Raw genomic sequence first — 14,150 nt, 5'->3', positions numbered from 1 at the left:
CTTAAGCAATCAACAGTCAAGGCAGTTCAAGTGAATCTTTTGTGCAAGAGATGAAGTCTCCATTGAGTTATTGGACCATGTGATCATTTCATTGAGCTTATTTGAGCTATAGGTTCATTTTGGAGCAAGTTCCCAAGTGGCAAAGGCCCCAAATTCATCAAAACAATTTCAGGTCATCTAAGGGCCAATGCAGTCAACTGAAAAGACAACTGTGGGTTTTGAATTGAGAAACCGAGTTTCTTCATCCCATTCATGTCCAAATTATGCTTATTCATCATTCAAAGATCAAGGTTGAAGAATTTGAAGTCAAGTCAAAAGTTTCCAAAAATGGAAAGTGACCTATAATTTCAACTTTCCAAAAATGGCAAGTTTTGATCCAACTTCAACTCAACTTTCCAACATCAAAGATGCTTCAATTGAAATTTTGTCCAACATAAAAGTTGAAGATCTCCCTCTCACATTTCCAAAAAGTCCAAGATCATGAGCATCTAATGAATGGTTGAGGAGATATGATCCAATCATTGCCAAGTGTACATGGAACTTCAAATGGCCATATCTTTTGATTCATAAATCCAAATTTAGTGGTTCTTTTTTCATTTTTCTTCTCATGACATGAAGTCTTCAAAACAATCATCACATTGCATGAATTGTTATCACATGATCCCTTGCTATTCCATGCCTTTTTTGGAGGGAAATTGCAAAATTCAAAAATGGTGCATTGTATGGACTTTCTACCATTGCCATTGAGTTTAAAAAAGGATTTTAAGTGAAAATGATCAAGGGTTTGGTACTGTTCACGTGTAATGATCCCATGCACCATGCATTTTTTTGAATTTTGCAAAAACACCTTATTTTCATTAACCAAATTAAACATGGATTAGCAAGGTGATTAGGAAAGGATATAAATACTCTAATCATAACAGAATTTGAAGGGGGTTAATCACAATTAACCATTTCTAGATCTAGTTTTCATCTCCCTCCAAAATTTTCTTCAAATCAAAATTCAAAATTCTTCAACATAACACCTTGTTTTTGTTGAAGATTCATGATCAGTGAGTTGGATAGAGTGTGAATCAAGTGTTGGTTTGTTGAATTCGTGCAAGAATCAAGCAGTTGAAGCTCATGAAGGTGAAGATGGAAATTCAGAATTAAGCTAGATCTACACGTGTTCAAGCTTCAATCTCTTCATCAATCATCATAACAAGCATCCTGGAACTGATCTGGATCGTTACAAGTGTTGGATCGTGCAAAACCATAACCTGCTCTTCAAGAGGTGAGTTCTTTTGACCTTCACAATTCTCAAATCCATGTGTATATTTGTATAGATCTTTGTTTGCTGAGATTTCTGAGCTAAAAATCGTGTGAAATGGTTCATTATTCATTGAGTTATGTGCGTTTGAAGTTTTGCATTCAAGAATGTTCTTGCTCGATTCTCACTTGTTATGATGAATTAAGTCTAGATGTTTGTTGATCTATGCTCACCATTGAAATAGCTTCAAAATGATATGCTTGTTTTGAATTTTTGGAGATTTCTGGAAAACGCGTATGAGCTTCATGTTACTATTCATCTTCTTCCTCATGAAGAAGATGAAGATTCATATGAGTAGCGTCGGATTCATGTTGTAGCGACGGACCTGGTATTTTGCACGCTGGCTTAGGGTTTTAGACAAAACGATGTCGTTTTGTAGCAGCGCGCGCCACTTTCAAATTATTACCTAGTTCGATTCCCAGCGAAGACAAATATTCGAATTGTTCAGCATTTTCATGTTTTCCCTCCACTTGCCATGCCATGTTCATCTTTCATTTCATTTGTTTATGCTAACTTGAAAAATCATATTATATTGAAAAATGCATCAAATCACTCCCAATTTTTTGCAAAATGATCCTTGAGATGTCTAGTTTTAATGATGATGAGTTTCAAAGTTGTGCATGGCTAGAATGTTATTTGCTCTAGGTTGATTGAACACATGTGCATTTGTGACATTGCCTTACTCTTTCTATCATGAAATGCTTGATTTTAAACCAATGGACATGAAATTTTACATGATGATTCTAGACACATTGCTGGATGCTGTAGGCTTGGTTTGGTATTTTTCCCATTAACCATTTCTGTTTTATGCACATGTTTGCATGATGTGACAATTTGTGTCACACATTTGGTTGTTCAACTTGTACCATTTAATTTCCATGCCAAATGATCTTGGATGCTTCTGATTTTTTGTATGATGATCATCTTAGATGTGTTGAATGCTCATGAATTTTTCCAGAATTATTTGAATCATTTCTGTTTTTTTTTGGAATTTTCATTCACGATGATCAAATATGAGCTTTGAAATTGCCTTTGGCTTCTCTTGCTTGATACATGGCCTTGCTTGATGATTTTGATGTGATCATTTTTAGGACATGTTAATATGTGTTTGAAGTTTCATTGTGTTGAATTTCAGCTCCTGTTTTGAATTTTTTCTTCACCTTTGACCCTAGGCTTTGACCTAGTGGTTTGGACTTACATTTGAGCTTTGAATTTCAGGACCAAGCACTCAATTCCATGGTTGATGTTGCTTCACCATTTGATTGTTGATATTTGCTTTTGATTGCTAACATTTGCTGTTTTGTAGGTTGATGTTAACTCATTTGTGTTTGCCTTATGGCTTATACTTTGTACATTGGGATTGTCTGTTTGTTATTCACTGTTGTCTGTTTGTCTGAGTATTGTACTGATCTGTTTAGTTGTTTCCACAGGTACTTAAGTTGCTTTAAGTTCATTTGAACTTTGCTTTGCTTTGCTTGTGGTTGGCATACCACTTAGGTATAATCCTTGATCTTCATGTAGTCTGGAAGAACTACTGTTATTGGTAGGCACCTGTCTGAAGCCCTCCTTCAGAGGCCATGTTTTTGTTTGTTTAATTTTGTGCCAAGCAGGTAAAGTCCTCTTAAGAGGCAATTGGCAGATAAAAGGGATGTGTAATCCATCCCCTGCTATTCAGTTGTGTCATTCACTTTGCTCACACCATGTGTTGATGCATTGTGAATAAGAACCCAAGATCTTATAGAGTCAACCATATGTGGAGAAGAGTTCCCTCATTCTGAACTCCCACACTTTCTATTGATTAAAGCTCTCCCAGGCCAGGGATAAGAGCCATGAGGCATAACCCTCATCTCCATTTCATCTGCTTCACCCTAACTCTCAATGTTAGGGTTAAGAGCTCAAAACACCCATACAGTATTGGCTTGTTTAAAGCCTAACCTTGATTGAGCCTCTTGATTGTGTATAGTGTGTGCTAATTGATTGCTTGATTGCTTAACTGTGCATCTTTCATGTTTGCTTTTGCATATCTACTTGCATCATTCCATGTGCTTGCTTTTTGCTTTTCACAGCATGTTTGTTTATGTGAGGAGTCAGAAGTAAGACCATTGATTGGCTATATGTTTCCTATGATCATTTGTTGTGGAGTCAGGTGTAAGTCCATAGATTGGTTACCTGTTTCCTTGTTTGTTTGGTCCATTGAGGAATCAATTGTAAGTCCATTTATTGGCAGTTGTTTGCTATGATCTGGTAGGAGTTGGGACTAAGACCATTGATTGGCATCCCATTTCCTTGAAGTCGAGTGTAAGACCATTCATTGGCAACTTGTTTCCTCTTGCTTATTGCATATGTTTTCTTTGCTTTGTGAGACTAGTGTAAGTCAATTGATTGGCATCTGGTATCCATCTTTGTTTTGTGAGATTGGTGTATGTCCATTGATTGGCATCTGGTATCCATTTATGTTGTTTATCTGTTATTCATTTGTTGCCTTTTCCAAAGGAATCACTTGGATCATCTACATATGATCTCAAGAGGTGAACATCTAAGAAGTTTTACATCCCTTAACCTCTCACCTTTTTGTTCCTTAAACCTCCATTTGCATGTTAACTCAAACCAAAAAAAATATTGTGCAAACATTTTCATTTCTTTTCAAATTAGAAACCTAGGCCTTAAGCCTTTGATTTTTCAAACTTCATTTTCATTATACTTCTTTTGAATTGAATTCTAATCATACTTTGACTTCATTTTGTGAATAAATCGTAATTGGTTAATTTCACTCATTCAAATTGTTTTTGTGGCTCAAGTCCACTTCTTGATAAGTGTTCATACATTAGCCATAGATCTCAATTATCTTAGTGGTTGATGTAAATCTCACCTTTTGTCCTTAGTGATTGAATCGTAAGACTTCCTTGCTTATTATAGGGCATGGTCCCTCACTAGCAAGTTGAAGCTTTTCTCACATGGTAGACTTGTGGTTGTATAGGTTGAGTTTTACCCCGTGGATAATGAAAGACCTTAGGGCTTTTGTTTAAAATCAATTCACTTACTTTTTGGAAATCTTTTAGCCGAATTACGAGGTTTTTATCCTGTAAAGGTACGTAGGCAATGGTTATCCATCCAAACACAAAAATAATTAAAATTGTATATTCTTCTCTCATCTTCCCAATCAATGTTTGCACAATAAATATTTTCATAAACAATATCTTTTGCCACAATTTGTGAAAAGGGTTCCCTAGGAGTACCTAGGATGCATTGGGTGCCTAACACCTTCCCTTTGCATAATTAACCCCTTACCCAGATCTCTGACCTTTCATTAGTTTTCTATGTGTAAAACTTCTTAGGCTTTTGTTCGCTTTTTAGCCATTGCTTTGGATAAATAAAAGTGCGGTGGCGACTCTATTTTTGTATGCTTTGCTTTTGATTTAGTCAATAAATCATAAAGTGACGAATACACCGCTACAGGGAGCAGAGAGGAAGGAACACCAGCGATACCGGTTACTGGGCGTATAATAGGTGACCAACCAAGGCGTGAATTGGGGAATATTCCCAAAACACTCATCATCCAAAAGAGGGCTAAAAGCAAACTCGATTACAGGATGGATATTCGACTCCACAAAGGGGATACGAATCTTACTCAACTGGGGAAGAACAAAAGGCTTCAGACTCGAGAGTGCATGAGATATACTATCTATTACCACCAGAACATAGATAATATACTCGCATGGACGATTATCCACAACCGGTTACTGGGTTAATAAAGGATAAATCGAATGAAAAGAAAAGGCATCGGGATACCGAAACTAGGTATATAATGATGACCAATTCAGGGGAGGAACAATCGTTACCAACAACAACAAGGTAGACGAGAGATGACCCGCTGGGGATAAATTGCGTAATCAGGGCAATTATCCAAGCAGATGAGAGGATATCATCACCCAATATTGGATGAAGATAATTGTCACCAATTAAAGATGAGCAAAAATAGTTACTCTGCAAAAAGGGAAGAAATAGGGTTTACAACTACTGGTATGAGGGTAGAGAAACACAGACTCCGTCGGGGATAATGATTACTAATTATTAAGCCATTATTCATTTACCATGGGGAAAGAGGAAAAGAGTCTCAAGAGACCGATCTAGGATCAAACTAGATAGGCACACCAAATTAAGACTTGTCCAGGTGAGGATATAACTCAATGGGGAAAACCATCCCAATATATGTGTCGGGAAGGAACAAAAACAATCGACATCCACGAGGATATAACCCGGTGGGGAATATGGAAGAAAGGATAGACGCTTTCTGCTTATGGAGCTGACTCTATATGGAGAGATCAGACACACACATCTGCTCGGGGAAGTATATCACCAAATAGCAGGAGACAGCAAACAACGATATATGGAAAAGAATGCGACATGAATATCTGAATGTTATAATTATGCATGAGTATGCGTGGTTTATGTATGATGTATGCTGACAGACAGACATATCTAACACATACAGGTCCAGGAATCAACCACCCGGTACTACATCTCAAAAGAGAAAGCCAAGTTCACCGGGGAGTATCCAATCTACTGGGGATTAGAGATACCAGGAAGCAAAGAACTCTACAAGGGATGAATCATCAATCATTCCAGTTGGGGACGAGAGTTATCACAGACAAGGTCCACCACACTAACAACTCTACTGGGGAATCTATCCGAGGAGATAAAGGATTTATCGGGATCAACCACCAAATACCGCTCTTGCCCAAAGAGATCCAAGCTGCTGAGGAAGAAAGATTGCTACTCTGCTGAAGGGAAGAGAGGTGACTCTCAACAAGCAATCCACTTGGTAGGATAAACCACAAGGGGTTCCGGAGGGAGGGGATACAGTCATGCCAGGAATATGGACAAAAATCTTACCCTGTTGGCGATCGTACCACCCTTGGGAGAGCACTGAGGATCTCCTAAGTATCCTTTTCGTCATTGTGAATGTTCACTTTGTTTAAAAACAAATTATGAAAAATTTGATTGTTTAAAACAATGATATTTTCTTAATTAAAACATACAAATCATTTGTTGAACAGAAACAGATAAGAGTGTCAATAATTGGATAAAAGGCTCAAATTTATTCGATAGAATGGTAGTCTGCGAATGGCAAGACTCCATAGATCTTTACAAATTTGAAATTGGTGATATATATTGGAAAAGGGATACATTGAACATAATGACTATTTCTCCACCAATTATGAATTCGATGTATTTGAAGTTTTGGATGATAATGAGCAAGGATCTCTGACGGACGACAGTGGTAGAACAAAGTCTTGTCAGGATGCAGTTACTTGCCAAATCCCTAATTTTTGCCTAGATTGCTCTAGGATGAGGTACTCAATCTAGCGGGATACCTATATTCATTTTTCATGTCTCTAACTTTTGCCTGGACCGCCCTTTCGGGTTTTCAATCCACCGAGACGCTCATTTTTGCCTAAGCCGCCCTTTCGGGTTTTCAACTTAGCGAGCTATTCAGTTTTTATTTTTTTAGGCGAAGTATTTCTTGACTGCATCTGAATTCACAGGACGAGTGAAATCCTCCCCATCAATAGTTGTAAGTATCAAAGCACCGCCCGAAAAGGCTTTCTTAACAACATACGGACCCTCATAGTTTGGAGTCCACTTGCCCTTGGAATCGGGCGCGAAAGACAAGACTTTCTTGAGCACAAGGTCACCTTCTCGGAACACACGAGGCTTGACCTTCTTATCAAAAGCTTTCTTCATTCTCTCCTGATATAACTGATCATGGCACATGGCAGTCAATCTCTTCTCTTCAATCAAGTTTAGCTGGTCATAACGACTCTGAACCCATTCAGCATCAGTCAACTTGGCCTCCATCAAGACTCTCATTGATGGGATCTCCACCTCTACTGGGAGTACAGCCTCCATGCCATAAACAAGAGAGAAAGGGGTTGCCCCTTGTTGAAGTGCGGACAGATGTACGATAGCCATGCAAAGCGAAGGTAGCATCTCATGCCAATCTTTGTACGTAACAACCATCTTCTGGATAATTTTCTTGATATTCTTGTTAGCTGCTACAACAGCCCCATTCATCTTGGGTCTGAACGGAGAAGAATTATGATGTGCGATCTTGAATTCACTACACAGCTCTTTCATCATCTTGTTATTCAAGTTAGATCCATTATCAGTAATGATCTTATCTGGCACACCATATCGGCATATGAGTTGATTCTTGATAAACTTCACGACCACCTGCCTAGTAACATTTGCATACGACGCCGCTTCAACCCACTTGGTGAAGTAATCAATTGCTACGAGAATAAATCTGTGTCCATTGGACGCTTTCGGCTCTATCATGCCAATCATGTCAGTTCCCCACATGGAGAAAGGCCATGGTGATGAGATCACATTCAAAAGTGTCAGGGGAATATGAATCTTATCAGCATAAATCTGACACTTGTGGCATTTCTTTACAAATTTGCAGCAGTCAGACTCCATTGTCTGCCAATAGTAGCCTGCTTTCAATATCTTTCTAGCCATGGCATGTCCATTGGAATGAGTACCAAATGAACCCTCATGGACCTCAATCATCAACAGGTCTGCTTCGTGTCTATCCACGCATCTGAGCAGAACCATGTCAAAATTTCTTTTGTAAACCACTTCGCCATTGAGGTAGAAACTGCCTGAGAATCTCCTCAAAGTCTTCCTACCTTTTACAGATGCCCCAGGCGGGTAAATCTGGGTCTGAAGGAAACATTTGATATCATAATACCACGGCTTATCATCTTTTACTTCTTCTACTGCAAATACATGAGTTGGTCTATCCAAGCGCATCACGGTGATATTGGGGACTTCATTCCACAATTTAACCACAATCATTGAAGCAAGCGTAGCAAGAGCATCTGCCATCCGATTCTCATCTCGAGAAATATGATGGAAGTCAACCTCAGTAAAGAACGTTGAAATCCTCCTCACATAATCTTTGTATGGAATAAGGCCAGGCTGATTCGTTTCCCATTCACCCTTAATCTGATTAACAACGAGGGCCGAATCACCATATACATCAAGATGCTTGATCCTTAGATCAATACACTCCTCCAATCCCATAATACAGGCCTCATACTCAGCCAAATTATTCGTGCATTTTGAAAGTTAGCCTTGCTGTAAAAGGAATATGCACGCCCTGAGGAGTAATAATCACGACCCCAATACCATTTCCATACTGATTTACAGCGCCATCAAACATCATACTCCATCTGGAACCAGGCTCTGGCCCTTCATCAAGTGTAGGCTCATCGCAATCTTTCACTTTCAAATACAGAATTTCCTCATCCGGGAAGTCATACTGAACTGACTGATAATCTTCAATAGGCTGATGTGCCAAATGGTCAGCCAAGATACTACCTTTAATAACCTTCTGAGCTCTCATACTCAGATAACAACATCTGCCAACGGGCAATTTTCCCTGTTAAAGCAGGCTTCTCGAAGATGTACTTGATTAGATCCATTTTGGATATCAACCAAGTCGTATGATTTATCATATACTGGCGTAAGCGCTTAGCAGCCCAAGCCAAAGCACAACATATCTTCTCAAGCATTGAATATCGAGACCCACAGTCGGTGAACTTCTTACTCAAGTAGTAGATAGCATACTCTTTCTTCCCTGATTCATCCTGCTGGCCAAGGACACAACCCATAGAATCTTCAAGAACAGTCAGATACATGATCAATGGTCTCCCTTCCACGGGCGGAGACAGAATCAGAAGCTCAGACAAATACTCTTTAATACTATCAAAAGCTTTCTGGAAATCCTCGGTCCAATCATGAGACTGATCTTTCCGGAGGAGCTTGAATATTGGCGCACATGTGGCAGTCATGTGGGATATGAATCTGGAAATATAATTCAAGCGGCCAAGAAAACCTCGGACTTGCTTCTCAGTTTTGGGCGTAGGCATCTCTCGTATTGCTTTGACGTTTGCAGGATCAACCTCAATACCTTTCTCATTGACAATAAAGCCCAATAACTTGCCAGAACAGACTCCAAATGTACACTTGTTAGGATTTAGACGAAGCTTGTATTTTCTCAAACGCTGAAAAAGTTTCAACAAGTGCTCTACATGTTCAACTTCCGTTCTTAACTTAACAATCATATCGTCAACGTACACCTCAATCTCCTTGTGCATCATATCATGAAACAAGGTAGTCATATCTCGTTGATACGTGGCTCCGGCGTTCTTTAAACCGAAGGGCATCACTCGACAACAGAATGTTCCCCAAGGTGTGATGAATGTTGTCTTCTCCATATCCTCGGGTGCCATTTTAATCTGATTATATCCGGAAAATCCATCCATAAACGAGAAGACTTTGAATTTAGATGTATTGTCTACCAACATATCAATATGTGGTAGAGGGAAATCATATTTCGGACTAGCTTTATTCAAGTCTCTATAGTCCACACACATCCGGACTTTTCCATCTTTCTTGGGCACGGGCACAATATTGGCCACCCATTGAGGATATGTAGAAGTCACCAGAAACCCCGCATCAATTTGCTTCTGAACTTCCTCTTTGATCTTTACTGCCCTATCAGGATGAGTTCTTCTGAGCTTCTGCTTCACAGGCACGCACTCAGGCTTTAAAGGTATGAAATGTTGCACAATATCAGTATCTAGACCAGGCATGTCTTCATATGACCAGGCAAAGACGTCAACATATTCTCGTAGCAACTTAATCAACCCCTTCTTAATAGATTTTTCCAGAAGTGCCCCAATCTTTACCTCTCGCACACAATCTTCAGACCCCAAGTTGACTGTTTCCAAATTCTCAAGATGCGGCTGAATGATCTTCTCTTCATGCTCAAGTAGCCGGGAGATCTCATCAGGAATCTCTTCCTCTGCCTCAAATACAGGGAATTCAAAATTGGGAGATGGTGTTGGGTCATTATGTTCAATGGGTTTAGAAATCAACATGTATAATGATTTTTGGATATGAAAAGCTTTAGAATTCAAACAAGGCAAATCATTATGCATATGAAAAGATCGATTTTAGTCTTATTTAGGGTTTTTTGTGATCACCAATTTCATGCAAAAGCAAAAAGGGAAAATAAATGGAAAAACAAACATTTAAGATGAATTTATTGAATGAAAATATCATTGTACTTATGCGCCAACAATGTCATCACTCCTCCTTTTGGTATGGGAGAAGGGTTTTCAAACAAAGTGATTATTACGTTGACTTATGCACAACTGTTGGAACATCCACAGCGACCCAATTGTTGCAGACCCCACCAGGGATGATGAAGTTGCCAGAATCCTTTGTATCTTCTTCTAAAACGGCAACAGCCTCCTCATCTATACCAGTCTGGATGAAACCTCCACTCTTGAATAACCCTTTCTTGTTGAAAGTACCAGAAGAAAAAACCTATGCCAGCCCGGGACTCGTTGTCTTCTAACTTAATCATTTTTCCTAAACCAGTGGTTGCACCACGCTCAATGGCCAACTTTGCATCTTTGTAGGAAGCAAATGAAGGAGTTCTCTTCTCAATAGGCTCACCTATAGATAACGCTTGGAAAGGAGTTCCAACTTCAACCTCAGCATCTATATAAGAGAAGGAAGACAAATGGCTAACCAGGAGAGCCCTTTCTCCCCCTACCACTACCAGTTTCTTGTTCTTCACAAATTTCAATTTCTGGTGTAGGGAGGACGTCACGACGCCTGCCTCGTGAATCCATGGTATGCCTAAGAGACAACTATACGATGGGTAAATGTCCATAACCTGGAAGGTAATCTGGAAATCACTTGGTCCGATCTTGATTGGGAGATCAACTTCCCCAATCACAGTTTTGCGAGACCCATCGAAAGCCTCCACAACTACTCCACTCTACCTCATGGGAGGCCCTTGATATGATAGCTTTGCGAGAATGGACTTTGGCAATACGTTCAATGATGACCTAGTGTCCACCAGCACATTGGACATCGCGTCGTCTTTGCAATTCATAGATATGTGCAAAGCCAAGTTGTGGTCTCTTCCCTCCTCAGGGAGATCAGAGTCACAGAAACTCAAATTGTTACAAGCAGTAATGTTTGCAACAATGCTATTGAATTGTTCTATTGTGACATCGTGATCTACATATGCCACATCCAAAACCTTCTGCAGAGCCTCTCGGTGTGGTTCTGAATTCAAAAGCAATGATAACACCGATATCTTGGATGGCGTTTGTAGAAGTTGGTCTACAACATTGTACTCGCTCCTTTTGATGAGTCTTAGCATCTCATCACAGTGTTTTTTCACATTGCTACTCGGGCGAACATAAGTAGGAGATTTCAGTACGGAGGAGGGCTTAACAGCAAGTTCGGGAATCGGAGAATTCACAACATTCCCGATCGGGCGTTCAACAAAATCAGCATTAATTTGAGGCTTCGGCGGTGCTGAAAATACACGGCCACTACGGGGCAAACCACTGACATCGGCAATATACACAACAGAAGAAGAGGGCAAGGACACCTCTTTCCCATTCTCTACTGCTATGGCGTTGTAGCGATAGGGAACTGCCTTTTCAGAAGAGTAAGGCACAGGACCAGCAGGCTTAATGATCAGAGCGGGAGAAGCCTTCTGCTTGCTAGCATTGTACTTGATGATAACAGGCTCGGGTATCCAGAACACTGGGGAAATCACGTTTCCCTCAGGCTCATTTTCATCAACATTCCTGTTTTGAAGGATCTCAATGATTCCTTCGTCCAACATTTCCTGAACATCCTTACGCACCTGGCAACAACCCAATCGGTTAATAGAGCAGACTCGGCATCTATCATGGTCATGCTCATAATGACTGTAGTCACACAACAAACGATGCAACTGGACCAGAGACTGTTGAATATGACTGACATATTTGACCTTGTATTTTCCAGGGCAACCCTGGACCATGCTGACAGATTTCCCATGTTCGGGCAATGGGTTCTTCTTCACATTAGGGCCTACGTCCTCAAAACATAAAAGACCACACCTCACAAGGTCTTGAACCTTGGTCTTCAAAGGGTAACAATTCTCCACGTCGGGGTCGGGAGCACCAGAATGGTAAACACAATGTAACTCAGGCTTATACCACCACTGGGGGTTAGCAGGTATAGCCGGTGGGTCTCTCGGAGTAATCAGCTTCCTTTCTATCAAAGAGGGATATAACTCTGTGTACGTCATAGGAATAGGATCGAAGGTGGCCCTTTTCCTCTCGTAACTCATACTGGTTTGATTACTGTTTCGAGGCTGGTAGGCCTGCTGCTGCGGTCGGTGCTGTTGTTGCTGATATTACGGATGTGGTTGTTGATTGTTACTATGTTGCTGATACTGTTGATTGTCTCTGAAAACAGGTGCTATATGAGCCACCTGGTGCTGGTCACTAGCGTGACGCACAGTCTTCCTCCTCACAGAGGGTCTTCTTGGTTTCTCATTGGAGATCACAGCATGTGCCTCTCCATCTTTCTTCTTTGCAAACGCCCCATAACGTTTGGCAGAAGAGCCTTCTTCTCTAGTTAACCGTCTTTCACGGACCCCTTTTTCTAGACGCATCCCCATATTCACCATCTCGGTGAAGTCAGAAGGAGCGCTAGCAATCATCCGCTCATAATAAAAAGAACTTAAAGTCTTCAAAAAGATCTTAGTCATCTCTTTCTCTTCTAGCGGAGGCACGATCTGTGCTGCCACCTCTGGGCGTACTCCTTAAATGTTTCTTTATCCTTCTGGGACATGGCTCTCAATTGATCTCTATCGAGAGCTATATCCACGTTGTACTTGTACTGCTTGACGAAGGCTTCGCCGAGATCATTGAAGGATCGGATGTTCGCGATGTCTAAACCCATGTATCAATGCAAAGCGGCACCGGACAGACTGTCCTGAAAGTAGTGGATGAGTAGTTGGTCATTATCGGTTTGAGTCGACATCTTTCTGGCATACATGACCAGGTGGCTGAGAGGACAAGTATTTCCTTTGTACTTTTCAAAATCAGGGACCTTGAATTTCACAGGGATCTTCACATTTGGAACCAAGCAGAGTTCGGCAGCAGACTTGCCGAAAAGATGCTTCCCTCTGAGAGTTTTTAATTCCTTGCGAAGCTCAAGAAATTGATCGTTCATAGCATCCATCTTCTCATAAACATCTGGACCCTCAGACGGCTCAGAATGATAGATGGTGTCGTCTACCCTGGGCATAGTATGCACGACAGGAGGAGGAACGGCAAGGGTCGGGCTAGATGCCGACAGAGAAGCAAAGGTAGGAACAGGACCCTCAGGCATGAAATTGGGAGGCATCCCCCACTGGAACCCGGTTGGCATGGTTGTTGGAACAAAGTGTGCACTGGCAGCGGGCACAGTAGAGGAGACAATCTCAGAGATAACTGTCCTCTGGGGAGGAGTTGAAGGTGTCGGAGAAGACTGGCTCTGGGCAGCCATGAGTGTCTCCATTAGGGAAGTCAATCTGGCCACTTCCTCTTTGAGCTCGCGGTTCTCTTGCTCTAAGTGATCCATCAGTCTTGAAATATTGGCTCTAGTATAGTACCGGTGAGTCAGCTTGTCTTCAAAATAAATGAAGGACACAGAGTTAGACCACAGGGCAAGGGACCGGAAACAAAACCTGCTTATGCATATGATGCATGCAATGTTTGTGCATATGATTTGTTTTTTATTTCAATAGAACTTTAGAGTTTTATTTGCAAATTCTGGAAATATTAAGCATTTTATCACATATGGAAATATCTCATCAAATAATATCAGGGAAAAGAAGTGCAGCATCGTCAATCATATACAAGAGAAAAGGAAAATAATCATCCTATGGATCCCTAGAAACAATCATCTAAAGCTCGGGACATAG

The sequence above is a fragment of the Lathyrus oleraceus genome, chromosome 5, assembly GCF_024323335.1.
Source record: "Lathyrus oleraceus cultivar Zhongwan6 chromosome 5, CAAS_Psat_ZW6_1.0, whole genome shotgun sequence".
NCBI classification, from domain to species: domain Eukaryota; kingdom Viridiplantae; phylum Streptophyta; class Magnoliopsida; order Fabales; family Fabaceae; genus Lathyrus; species Lathyrus oleraceus.
The sequence above is the reverse complement of the archived record's forward strand: the minus strand, read 5'-3'. Positions refer to the sequence as shown.